This window comes from Carcharodon carcharias, chromosome 7 (genome assembly GCF_017639515.1).
Source record: "Carcharodon carcharias isolate sCarCar2 chromosome 7, sCarCar2.pri, whole genome shotgun sequence".
Classification (NCBI taxonomy): Eukaryota; Metazoa; Chordata; class Chondrichthyes; order Lamniformes; family Lamnidae; genus Carcharodon; species Carcharodon carcharias.
The window spans coordinates 37,690,041-37,704,074 of NC_054473.1; the positions used below are offsets into that span (position 1 = coordinate 37,690,041).

The 14,034-nt window shown below is 42.1% G+C and overlaps 1 protein-coding gene across 1 annotated transcript in view; it reads left to right on the forward strand.

Moving 5' to 3' along the window:
• cacna2d3a (calcium channel, voltage-dependent, alpha 2/delta subunit 3a) overlaps nt 1-14,034 on the forward strand; it is a 1,018,794-nt gene that overhangs the window by 485,192 nt on the left and 519,568 nt on the right. The gene's annotated exons all lie outside the window — the stretch shown is intronic.

Sequence of the window (14,034 nt, forward strand, 5' to 3'; positions counted from 1 at the left end):
CATCTGAATTGGCCGAGTTGTATCAAACCTTTGTGAAGAAATTTAATAAGAATCAAATAGCATTAATCTAAGCAGTAGATATGACAAAGGTACACTGAGCTCTACAAATTCTTCCTCACTGTCTGAGGACTTATGCCAAAGGGTGGGGTGGGCAGTGGGAGACTTCAATGTTAATCACCAACACTGCACTAATGTGATGAAAATATAATAATTTCCATGATATTATTGTGATTTATTGTAAAAGTGGGTTGGTAGTGGGGTTTGGATTAGTTTCTTTGTATGTATGTGTGTGTGTATGGGATTCAATTGAATTGGAGACAGCTGGCCTGGAGGCTTTGAGTTATCAAAAAGAAGCTAGGTTTGAAATGCTAAATACATAAACATGGCTGAAGTTTTAGAATGTGAGGTGTAAGGAACATTTGCATTTTTAGATAAAGTAGGTTAGTTCGAATTTCAAACAGATGGAAAAATGTTGCACCTAGCCAGAAGAAGCTAAGACAAACAGTGTGTTTATTTTTCCTAAAGGTTACTGGTAAAATTAGCACTATGAAAGGATTTATATTAAGAGAAAAGTAGTTCCAAAGATATATTGGAACAATCGAATTTGCATTAAAAAGGGGGAAACATGTATAAAGGACATGAGGCTATGTGTAAGAGGAGAAGGCATTCTAAAATCTAACACATGTGAAAAGCCTCTAGCCTCTGTGCATCAAGTTGCTGCCTACAGGAATCAAAGCTGAGAAAACTCACTTTGAAACTCACTGTCCAGGGTATCGTGTCGCTTTGCCTGGGTCTATTAAATCTATTTGCTTTTACTGTTGCCTCAACAGAGATGTAACTGGGAGTCAGATTAATTAAGGATTTTAGGAGTTAATATAATAGTAATTTATAGACTTATACATGTGCTTGAAATCTTTTCTTTCATTAATACATTTTCAATTTAATTTTCTAAAAACCTCTGAAGACGCAGTGGCCTTATTATTTCTGAATTCAAGGCACACATTTTGAAATAAAATACAAATTGCAAAACAGTTGTGATCATGTGATCAAGTTTCCCTCGTGGATCTGATTTGCCTGGTACACATCATCTGCCACGTCATAACAACCAATACTGATGGATCTGGCTGAGTCCTGTAGGTTAAAGCTGCCAGAATGGGCCTGCAGCAGATCATGAGGATCAACAACCTCTTCCTACCTGTCATGGATATATCTTACCATGTCAGTATTGGTAGGCGTGACCACTGCAAAGCCCTTGTGGAGACAAAGTCCCATATTCATCCTGAGTACGTACTCCATTGTGTGAAACTACCATCATGCTATATGGAATAGATTCAAAACAGAACTATCAATTTAAACTGGGCACCCATGAGGCACTGTGGGCTGTCAGAAGCAGCAGAATTGTAGTTAATCAAGCCTGTATCCTCATGGCCTCATCAAGACTTTAGTAAAAAATTAAAATCTGCAACAACCTCATCAGTAAACTGACCGGTACCTCATCAGGATCACAGGCCAAGACCCCAAGGACCTCTGCTCTCACCACACATACTCACCTGCAGAATACTGTGCCTCAGTATGGTACCAATCTGCCCACACCAAACTTATCAACGTGAAACTCAACTCAACAACATGCATCACCATAGGTACTCTTTGAGCAACTCACCTCTGTGTCTCCCAGTCCTGAACAACATTGTACAACAACTCCCCCCATCCCCCCCACCTCCACCATCATCATGAGGGCAATTGCAACAGGCAAGCTACTGGAAAACGTCTACTCCAACCCAAGGTTGTCCTTATTCAATGATCTCCATTGACCAGCCATATAAATACTACAGCTGCAAGAACAGGTCAGAGGCTGGGAATTCTGCTGCAAGTAACTCACCTCCTGACTCCCTAAAGCCTTTCCCCCATCAACAAGGCAAAATTCACGAGCGTGATGGAATACTCACCACTTGCCTGGATGAGTGCAGCTTCAACAACACTCAAGAAACTCAAAACCATCCAAGACAAAGCAGCGCATTTGATCAGCAGTCTATCCAGCACCTTAAAAATTCACTCCCCACATCAATGGTGCAGAGTGGCAGCAGTGTACACCATCTAAAAGATGCACGGAAGCAACTCACCAAAACTCCTTCAACATCATCTTCCAAGCTTCAGACCTCCACTACCTAGAACAGGACAGGAGGCATAAGGAAACACTAACACCTGCAAGTTGCATTCCAAGTCACACATCATCCTGATTTGAAAATATCCCAATTCTTCTACTTCGACTGTCGCTGGGTCACAATCCTGGAACTCTCTCCCTAACAGCACTGTGCCAAGGTGACACGGACTGCAGCAGTTCAAGAAGGCAGCTCACCACCATCTTCAAGGGCAATTATGGTTGGGCAATGAATGCTGATGTAGCCAACAATGTTCACATCCCATGGATTAATTAAAAAAAGGTATGGCAAATTATCAAAAAGGCTAATGAAATATGGCCCTTAATGTCTAGAGGACAAGAACACAAGGGGGTAGAAATTATGCTATAGCTAGGCAAAGCCCTGTTTAGACCACACCTAGAATACTGTGAATATATCTGGGCACCGCATGTATTGATCTTGGATGGAGCACAGCATTGACTTACTGGAATAATACCTGGGCTTGATTTTCAATCCGGGGAAGGATAATTTGTAGGTCACTCTCGTCGCTCTGCCTCTGCATTGCACTTGCAACATGATAGAAAATCATAACTGCAGGAGGCGAGTTTGGTGCCCACTTAGTGGCACCGAGCTTTACCAGCAGGCAGGAGCTGTCTGCAAAGTGCGAATGGCAAAGGCAGACAGTGTAAATAAGCCTGGGTGCTAGATTTTAGTGTAACAACCATTTTCAGGTTAATTTCATGGTTTTATTCATTGTAATAAGCTAACAAGGTCAAAGCACCATTTTGTGTTAATATTAATTCAAGAAACCATTGTGATGTTGTTTACCTTTTACAACAATCTAACCCAAAAAGTATTACAAAACAGTCACTGACTAGCAACAGTGACAGATTGACCAAATAGTGCACCTTAATTAAGTTACAGTTGAAAGGTAAGTAATTAATAACCAGTAGTTAATTAGAAGTTGTTTTATGTTATTTCTGTCTTTCTCCATTAGCTTTTCTTATGAGAAAATTAAAGTGCTTTAACAGCTGGGAAAGAAATGGGCATAAGTCTTAGACTCTCTTCTCATCAGGAACACACTGTCCTTGATTATTGAGTCTGCCTTAATGAATGGGACTCCTGTAAAGACATCAAGATAAGAGACAGCTTAAAGGGAGGCATTGTCCTAAGTTTTAACACGATGCATGTAATTAGGTAGAACCAATGGAGTTACTCTTCACATTATTGACAACTTATAGACCAATCAGCCATTTCTAACAACTTGGCTAAGGCAGGCTCACAAAATCTTTTGAGTATAAAAAAAGGGGTTGCAGGAACCATCTTTGTGTACATCAAGTGCAGAAGAACCAGTTCAGATCTTTGGGGATAGTTGAGTATCCTATCAGCGCAAAGCTTGTTTCCAATAAACTTCAGGGCAGCTGAGTAGATAGATCGAGACTGGTTCAGCAACAGATTTCCTGCCAGTAGAAATCCAAGGAAGGTGTAGTGCTTCTCGGACGTAGTGACATTTTCTCTGTTGGTATGAGGAATTCAAGTTGTTGTCCACTTTTCTTGGATTGATCACCTATTTGAAAGTGTGGAGCTTATAGAGTTTCATTGATAAATATACTTCACTTATATTCTGCCTCAGTTAGTTGATAAGTTTCTAAAACTTGCTTATAATCAATAAACTTCAATTTACTGATGTGGTGTTTGAGTCTTTGCCTGATGGTTATACCCCTGTCAAATTCAATTTGAAAGGGCAATTTGTGTTCCAGTATTAGGCAGTGCACAGCTAAATTAGAACAGTCTAAAATAATAAACACCCCACTTTTATACTTGTAACAAAGGCAGCCATGATGGAACCTGCTGTTGCCTTGCAGAAGAAAGGAGACACCTCGGAAGGCCATCAGCCTTACTGCGCACAAAAGTGATCAAACGGTCAACCAAAAGGTACTGTGCCTGATGTGGAGCAAATCGCCTGGTGGAAAAAAAAATTTATCATTAAAAAAAATCACTTAATTTCTCCTCAATTTGAACCCAATACCTGTGCGCTAACAGTTCGAGTTGAAAATTGCCTCTGGCCTTCCTAGTTCATTAACAAGCTCCTCCAGGAGCTTAATAGGCTATTAATTAGAAGTGAGCAGGTTCTTGACTCCCCTCATTAGCACCCTCCCGCCACCCTCTCTAGCACCTCGCCTTGAAAATTCCAGCACAGCCTGAAGGCATTGGGATACTGACATACTATTTTCAAAACGTGCCCACTTCTTTTCTGGCCTTGATGAGCAATTGAAAATCCCTACCCTGGACTTAAATAATGAGGACAGATGAAACAAACTCACAGATTGTATTCCCAGGAATTTAGAAGGTAAAGGGGTGACTTGATCGAGGTTTTCAAGATATTAAGGTGAACAAATAGGTTCAATTGGGAGAAAATCTTTCTGTTGGTTGGGGAATCTAGGACGAGGGGCCATAGTCTAAAAATTGGAGCCAGATCTTTCAAGAGTAAAATTAGGAAATACTTCTATACAAAAAGGGTGGTAGAAGCCTGGAACTTTCCGATGCAAATGGCAATTGATGCTAGATCAATTTTTAATTTTAAATTTGTGATTGAAAGACTTTTTTTGTTAACCAATGGTATTAAGGGATTTGGAGCAAAAGTGGAATATGAAGATCAGCTAGATTTGAATGAATGGCAGAACAGGAACAAGGGACTAAATGGCTTACACCTGCTCCTTTGCTATGCTCTTATGTCCTGGAGTCCATAAAAGTTCAATAGAACGAGGAAATCCAGAAGTTGCTGTCAGTGATTCTACACTCCTCCAGAGGGTACGCTGTTGAACATCACCCCACCTCGCCCCATCCACAATTAACAGTCAAGTAGGGATCAAGTAGGGTTTTAACAGTATGCCAAGTTGATAATTACTGTTGAACAGCCCTGCTGGCCCTGAAAAGCTAATTTTATATTTGTGGAATGTCAAATTTCTCCATTATAATAAAGAAAGTCACATTTTTACCTTCTTTTAACATTCTTTTATGTTATTGCAACTTGTACCTTAACCCCATACTTATTTCCCAATCTTTTATTTTGTTCTTTCTAAAATTTTAATTAAAAGTGAAAATTTCAGTGGTTTTACTCCTTGGTTTGCTGATCGTGTGAGTACTTTAATGTGATTAACTGCTTACCATGCTTGATGATATCACTGTTGCTGGATGCCTGAAGATCCCCTTTCCTGGTGCTGGGTTTATACTGACATCAGGAAAAGGGAAATCCACACCACAGAGGTTGCTGCATCTTTCTGAACAACTTTCTTCAAGATCAGTGGTGATTGGGGCCATTATGCTCTGTGCCTTTTCTTTATATTAAGTAAAAGTGATGAATAATGAATGTTCAAATATTATTTGTATGTTACATTATCAAACAATACAAATCATTCTTAGCAATATCACCAGTTTATGCTATATGTCCAATGAAATTATTTGAATTATATTGTATTTCTGTAGTCAAATGAAGAGAACATTAGCATTTGCAACATATTTGTACGATGTTTGCATAAAACCCAAAGTATATCTTGATGTTGCACAACATGAGACAGTTTCTGTATGAAAGTGTGCATGGTGGAGAGCTCAGGTCTAATAGAAGAAAGGACAATATGACAAGGGTGATACTTTCCAGACTTCACCTAGGAGGAGAGGAGCAATCATGCTTTAACTTCCCAGAATGTGCCTGGAATTGTAAGAATAATTATTTTGACAGTGGGGATAAACACTGAGCAACAAAGTGATCTTAAAAACTGTTCATTCTGACCTACTGATGAAATTACTGAGGTAAATGAATTTATTCATGTCATTTCACCCCATATATTCATTGACTTTACAAGATATTCGCCCGTGGACTGACGATCAGTGTTGAATTGTCACTCCTCTACTACTGATTTACCTGGAAATAACGCTGCTCCTTTTTTGCCCCACCTTCTGACACAGGCCAGGCAAGAATAGTATAGTGCAGCAGGTGTGTCAAGGGAAGCTGAGTTAGAGGTAAGGAAGCCACGCCCCCCATTTTTAAAGCATTAACTGCCATAAAGCAAATAAGTTTAAAGATCCAGCCACTTTGAGAAGCCTTTGAGAAGCTAAGTTTGGAAGGTAAGTGGGTAGAATTGGGGGGGTAAGGTGTAGCAGGGCCGAGGGGCTGGGGTCGGAGGGCATTGGGTGGCCAGTGGTGGGGAGGGTGGGGGTCACTTGGACAGGGAGTGTCGGGTAGTCCTGGGGGGGGCTTCTTGTGGTCAGTAGGTGGGTCGGCTGGGGTGGTGGGGAAGGTAGTTGGGGGGAGCGGGAGGGCAATCATGGGGTCAATAGGGGCGTGTTGGGTGGTTTGAGGTGGCCAGTGGGGTGGTGGGGAGGGTAATTGGGGAAGGGGAGGGCAGTCAGGGGGGTCAATAGGGGCATGTTGGGTGGTCAGTGGGTAGGTCAGGCGGTTGGGGGGTAGTTGGGGATCAGGATGTGGGGCTGGGGTTGGTTAGTGGGGTTCTGTAGGGGAGGGGTAGGTCTGGATGGAGTCCAGTGGGGATTTGGGGTTGGGGGTCATGAAGGTTTAGTGATGGCTTCATGTTGGGGGGGGGGTCAAGGGTTTGGGGGTGGTGGGGCAAGAACTGTTGAGGGTTGAGGGGGCAGTCAGTACGTAGTTACCCAGAGGTTATAAGTGTTTTTAATCCTTCTAACTTTTTCTGGGTAACTATTACTGTAGGACATTCAAAATCATCGAAGATGTGATGATTCCCATTACAGGGCAGTTGCCCAATGGAAGTTTGAACTTCTCGGGCAATTGGCTTGCAATCCTTAACTTGGGACTCCAGGCAGGGGGGGCTCACTAGCGTATCTTTGGGGTACCCACCAGTTACAATGCCCTGGAGCTCAGAAATTACAAGCCATTATAAGGCTTTTCATATAAGGAAACATCTTTACAAAGTATGTTTACAAAGTTTCATATATAAGTTTATTTTAATTGTCCTGCATGAGGAAAACCTGTAAATGTAACTGTGATCTAAAATAAGTAAGTCAATTCTGTTTTTTAATTCTTTCATGGGATGCGAGTGTCACTGGCTAGGCCAGCATTTATTACCCATCCCTATTTGCCCTTATGAAGGTGGTGGTGAACAGCCTTCTTGAACCTCTGCTGTCCATGTGGTGTAAATATATTCATAGTGCTGTTAGGGAGGGAGTTGCAGGATTTTAACCCAATGACAGTGAGGAACAGCAATATATTTCCAAGTCAGGATGGTGTGTGGCTTGGAGGGGAACTTGCATATGGTAGTGTTCCCATGCATCTGCTGTCCTTGTCCTTCTAGGTGGTAGAGATCGTGGGTTTGGAAAGTGCTGTCTAAGGAGCCTTGGTGAGTTGGTGCAGTACATCTTGTGGATGGTGCACACTGCTGCTACTGTTTTTTTCATTCATTCACAGGATGTGGGCTTTGCTGACTGGCCAGCATTTATTGCCCATCCCTAGTTGCCCTTTAAGAAGGTAGTGATGAGCTGCCTTCTTGAACCGCTGCAGTCCATGTGGTGTAGGTACACCCACAGTGTTATTATCCTAGATGGTAGTGGTCGTGGGTTTGGATGGTGCTGTCGAAGGAGCCTTGGTCAGTGGTGGAGGGAGTGAATGTGCAAGGGGGTGGAGAGGGCGCCAATCAAACAGGCTGCTTTGTCCTGGATGGTGTCCAGGTTCTTGAGTGTTGTTAGAACTGCACTCATCCAGGAAAGTGGAAAGTGTTCCATCACACTCCTGACTTGTGCCTTGTAGATGGTGAATAGGCTTTGGGGAGTTAGGAGGTGAGTTATCTCTGCAGAGTTCCCAGCCTCTGACCTGCTTTTGTAGCCACAGGATTTATTTGGCTGGCCATGTTCAGTTTCTGGTTAATGGTAACCCCCAGGATGTTGACAGTGGGGGATTTAGCAATGGCAATGCCATTGAATGTCAAGGGAGATGGTGGATTCTCTCTTGTTAAAGACGGTCATTGCCTGACACTTGTATGGCAAATATTACTTGCCACTTACCTGCCCAAGCCTAAAGGTTGTCCAGATCTTGTTGCGTATGGGCACAGACTGCTCCAGGAGGAGCTGAGGAGTCACAAATGGTGTCGAACATTGTGCAATTATCAGCAAATATCCCCACTTCTGACCTTATGATGGAGGGAAGGTCACTGATAAAGCAGCTGATGATGGTTGGGCCTAGGATACCACCCTGAGGAACTCCTGCAGTGAGGTCCTGGGACTGAGATGGTTGACCTTCAACAACCACAACCATCTTCCTTTATGCTAGATATGAGTGGAAAGTTTTCCCTTTGATTCCCATTGACTCCAGTTTTGTTAGGGTCCCTTGATGCCACACTTGGTTAAATCTGCCTTGATGTCAAGCGTAGTCAATCTGACCTGATCTCTTGAGTTCAGCTCTTTTGGACTAAGACTGCAATGAGGTCAGGAACTGACTGGCCCTGGTGGAACCCAAACTGAGCATCATGAGCAGGTTATGCTGACTAAGTGCCACTTGATTGCACTGCTGACGACACCTTCCGTCACTTTACTGATGATTGAGAGTAGACTGATGGGGCTGTATTTGATCGGGCTGGATTTGTTCTAACATATTCTAAGTAATATGCAATAAAACTATGTGGCCATGTTCCTTTCCAGATCTCTCCAAGTCCTGCTTGTTGAATTTTGAGAGGAACCATCATTTTATATAATTTCCCAGGACAGTTCTTTAGATCAAATATACATTACACTGGCAACTGCACAAGGAAACACAATTGCTGGAGTCCCTTGGTGACATAGACTTTTCTTCAAAAGAATTAGTGGAACTCTCGAAGTGACATTACATAGCTGCATGGGGAACACTTCTTGTTTCTCTTCCAGTATGGTGAGCTCGTCAATGCGAGAGGGAACCTACTATACCAAATGCACCAACCCTATTGTATAATTGTATGTAGTCGTGTCATATCAATGCCTATATAACCAGATTCTACAATGGCATAAATTATTAGCAATATCTCAAGCAACAGATGTACATCCTCTGTTTCATACCAAGAAAATGAATTGGGAGTATTAAATATCCCATTTCTTGCCATTCAGGCTGATCTGTCCCCACGTGTTCTTCTACAGCCTTCTGGTTTACAGTGCCTATGAAAGTCCTGCAGACTCAATCACAGAGGGTGTGTCCTTCTGCTGCTAATAGCACAGTCACTTTTTTGGACCACAGATCCTATGAGTGTTTGCACCAGTCATTCTAAGTGCTGGCAAACCTTGACATCTAGTTCCATGATTCCTTTGTTGTATTGGGCGGATGCAGTGGTCTCACCATTGAAAACCTCAAAGGCAGTTTATGTTATTAGACTTTAAACTCATTGTGATCTTCAATAACAGTTGTGTACAAAGCAGGGATTTACTTAAATGGTACATTTGGAACAGATTAAGGGAAAAAATTGGATAAGGCTGGTAATCAAGTGGAGATCACAATACATGATGAACCTCTCATTCATAGCAAACTTCACACTGTTTGCTAATTTAAATAATAGCGATGTGCAGCCTGGCAATAACTACACTGTTGAGTGGCTGCCTGATAGGGCAGCCAAGTTTGTGTAAGGCTAGCTACGTAAAGCCAGCTGCACCTTTTAAAGGTGCCATGCATTCTGGCTGGAGGAGGTGCTGGGAGTGATCGGGAAGAGTCTTTGTGCAGAAAGAAAAGAGGAATTGATAGATCAAGACATCTGATGTAGCACTGGAGCCATGGTGTAGGAGTTGGAGAAAACACTCTAGACAGACACTGAGAAGGCAGTGGGAGCAAGTAACCATTGGAATCAATGCCAGCATTCTATCCCGGGGACCTGGATACAGTGTTGCAAGAGATTTGATGAACTCAGAAGACTGGTCAAGGTCAGTAAATGCATCTTCAAATGCAATATCCTACAAATGAACTATTAGCCTCACACACTGCTCAATTCACCACACTCCCCTAATTCACCTACCAACAGATTCTGTCGAATATGACTCAAATCTTCACATTTATAGGCTCCCCTCATGCTCACACAATTAGTACTGCTGCAAGTCTCACTCACATATCTCTCAACTTGCATATACTGCCAGTTATTCAACTATGACAGGCATCTCACCCAAACATTTTGCATCACACCCACTAATACACTTCCCCCGCTCTTGCGGGACCAGGTGGCATAGACAACAATGCCTGACAGGTGGGGTACAGGCACATGTTCTCACCTCCATGGAGGAGACAGTGCTCACCATCATGGAGGCCAGTGGCAGAGCCGAAACCGTAGAAACCAAGCAGAAGCCACCCAGCATTTGTGGCTTGCAATGAAAGCTCAGACTTGAGGTCATTAAATCTCAACTTGCTGCCACACAGACTCAGAATGCTGTCATCATGGCAGTGGAAATCAGTGTTTCAAAGGGGCTTACAGGCTCTCCCAGCAGTCGAGCAATCTACACTCTAACAGATTCTAGGATTGCGGCGGCGTCTGTTATGGGATGGAGGTCACTCTGTGGAACATGAACCTATTGTCTCCTCTCAGCATGATGGCATTCGTACTCCTGCCAGTGCCACTGCACCAGTGCCCCTGCTTTTGCTTGTGAGTCAGCCAGTCCGGACTGTGAGGGTATGCAGTTAGAAGCTGTGCCTCCTTAACCCCTGTCTGTTTGAAGTCATCCTCCAAGGCCATCCACAGTCTCCTGCACTGTAGGTCAGCAGCCTTGCATCACCCATGCTGCAGCCACTGGGGTAGCGCTGCATAAAATGACTATGTCAGGCAAAAGCACCCACAGGACCAGCACTGAGGTGAATAGTTGACTTTTATTTGGAATATGGGTGGTTCATTGGACAAAATTGGTTTGGAATTTTTTATCTTGTGTCGTGCCTTTTATTTCAGCATTGTGGCCACAAGAGGATCCTGGAGTGGCCTATAACTGAGGGATGTTGTGGGGTAGAATTTTATGCCCTCCATCCATTTGGATTGGCAGATGGGGGCAGCCACAAAATTGGTGCCAAGCCATGGGTGCCAATCCCAATGCCTACATGCCTGCCCCCAACAGTTTTACATGTGGTGGAGGAGACATAGGGAGGCCCGCCTATGGAGCAATTATCCAAACTCAAACAAAGCTAGTAGAAAATAAACAGCAACTACTCTTTAAGCTATTGATTATCCCTTTAAATAATGCTTTTGGTGGGGTTCCTCGTAAACTTTTGTTCAGCTGTGTTTGTTTAGGAGAGAGTATCACCTGGAGTGGCAAGGACACATTGGCATGCCTGGCATTAATTCAGTGCTGCCTGCTGACTGACTTCACAATTTCTCTACTCTGCATACTTCTAGCACATGCTCCTCATGTTTGTATTAAGAGCCTCACTAAGATGGCATCTGCCCCATGATGCGCTAGTAGTATACTCGTATTGTGGCCACCAATTTTGGTACCAAAACTATAATGCTGAAACTACTGCGCTACTGGGCCCAATTTTGTGACCAAGCAATCAATGAAGGACATTACAGATTACTGATAAAAATTTTTTAACAGCTTTACCACCTAAGGAAGGCATACAAATGGATGGTATTAACTGTAAAATGAGACTATTCTGTTTATATTTCAAGTATGATAGAAATTAATACTCATTTTTCAGGTTCCACATCAGCCTGGAGGAACAGGCAGTGTCAATATTTAATTTTCTTTGTCTTCTCAGAATTCCTTAGTAGCTGTTTACAGCTAGATAGTGTATTTTTGATCTTTTAAATTTGATGATTCTTTTGTCTTTTCTTTGCGCATCAAAATAATGGTTGACATCTCTAATGAGGCTAGACTATACCTTGCAGTTCTTTCTTCTAAAATGAGTTATCTTTAGAAATTAATCTTGTATTTTTCTGTATTCAATGACAACTCCTCATATCCTATTTTCATTTGATTGAAATCTGATCTCACGTATTGTCAGATTTTATGTTCCCTACCAGTTATATCATCTGTGTGGTAAAAATTACTTGTTGACAGATCAACCATGGTATATTTGTGCAATTCCAATGAATATCTAACCAGGTGGCTTAAATTGCCATCAACAGGATAAATATAAACAAAAAAGTTGATGATTTGAATGCACAAGTTGAGGCAAATGGGTAGAGATTTCATTGCCATTACGGACACTTGGCTACAGGGTAACCAAGATTGGGAATTGAATATCCAAGGATATTTGGCATTTAGGAGGGATAGGCAGAAAGGAAAAGGGGGTGGGGTAGCACTCTTAATAAAGGACAAGATAAGTACATTGGTAAGAGGATCTTAGATCAAAGGATCAAGATGTAGAATCAGTTTAGATAAAGTTCAGAAACAGCAAGGGGCAGAAGACATTGGTGGGAGTTGTTTATAGGCTGAAAAAAGTAGTGCTAATGTTGGGCGCGGTGTAAATTATGAAATTAGAGATGCACGTAATGTGGGTAATATGGTAATAATGGGCAATTTAAATTTGCGCATAGACTGGGTTAACCAAATCAGCACTTATGCTCTGAAGTATGAATTCCTGGAGTGTGTGTGAGATGGATTTCTGAAGCAGTATGTTGAGGAGCCAACTAGGGATTAGGCTATTTTGAATTTAGTGTTGTGTAATGAGAAAGGACTAATAAATAACCTGTAAAGGAGTCTGTGGGAAATAGTGACAATAATATAAAAGAATTTCACATGAAGTTTGAATGCGAAATAGTTCATTCTGAAAGTAGGATCTTAAATCTGAAGAAGTGAAATTATGAAGGTGTGAAGGGCAAGTTGGCTATGGTGAAATGGAAAAATGCACTAAACGATTTGACGGTAAACAGCAATGCCTAGTATTTAAAGAAATCTATGTAGTCTACAACAGATAGACATTCCCCTAAGGCACAAACACCCAAAGGGAAAGGGTTAACAAAAGAAGTTAAAGATTGCATTAACTCAAAGGCAGTGGCTTATAAGGATGCCAGAAAAAGTGGTAAACCTGAGGATTGGAAGAAATTTAGGACCCAGCAAAGGAGGACCAAGAAACTGATTAAGAAAGGGAAAAGTGAATGTGAATCCAAACTAGTGAAGAACATAAAGACGGACTGTAAAATCTTCTTCAGGTACATGAAAAGGAAAAGATTAGCTAGGACAACTGTGGGCCCATTACAGGTGTGGACAGGAGAACTTATAGTGGAGAACAGGGCAATGGCAGAGAAACTAAACAGTTACTTTGTATCTGTATTCACAGATGAAGATACAGGAAATCTTCCAGAAATACTAGGTGACCATGGGTCTTGTGAAACTGAGGCTGGAATTTTCCAGCACCCCCCCACCCCCCCCCACCCCCGCCAGGGTGGGTTCTCCTCCAGCAGGACCGGCGAGCCGTTGAAATCTCCATTCACATCGGCGGGACCGGAAGATCCCATTGGTGTGAGCGACTGTAAAATTCTGGCCCAAGGAACTAAAAGAAATTAATATTAGTAAAGAGGCAGTACTTGTAAAGTTAACTGGATTGAAGATTAGACCAGATGACCTTCATTCAAGCATGTTGAAAGAGGTGGCTAGAGAGATAGTGGATGCATTGGTGATTATTTTTTAAAATTCTATAGATTCTGGAAAGGTTTCTGTGGACTGGAAAATAGCAAATGTAACCCCACTATTTAAGAGGGGGGAAGAGGGAGAATGGAGAACTACAGACCTGTTATTCTGATGTCAGTAGTAGGGAAAATATTAGAATCTATTCTAAAGGATGTGATAACTGGATATTTAGAAAAGATTGGTAAAATTGGGCAAAGGTCAACGTGGATTTATGAAAAGGAAATCACGTTTGACAAACTTGCTGGAGTTTTTTGAGGATGTGGCTTGTAGCATAGATAAAGGATGTGGTGTACTTGGATTTTCAGAA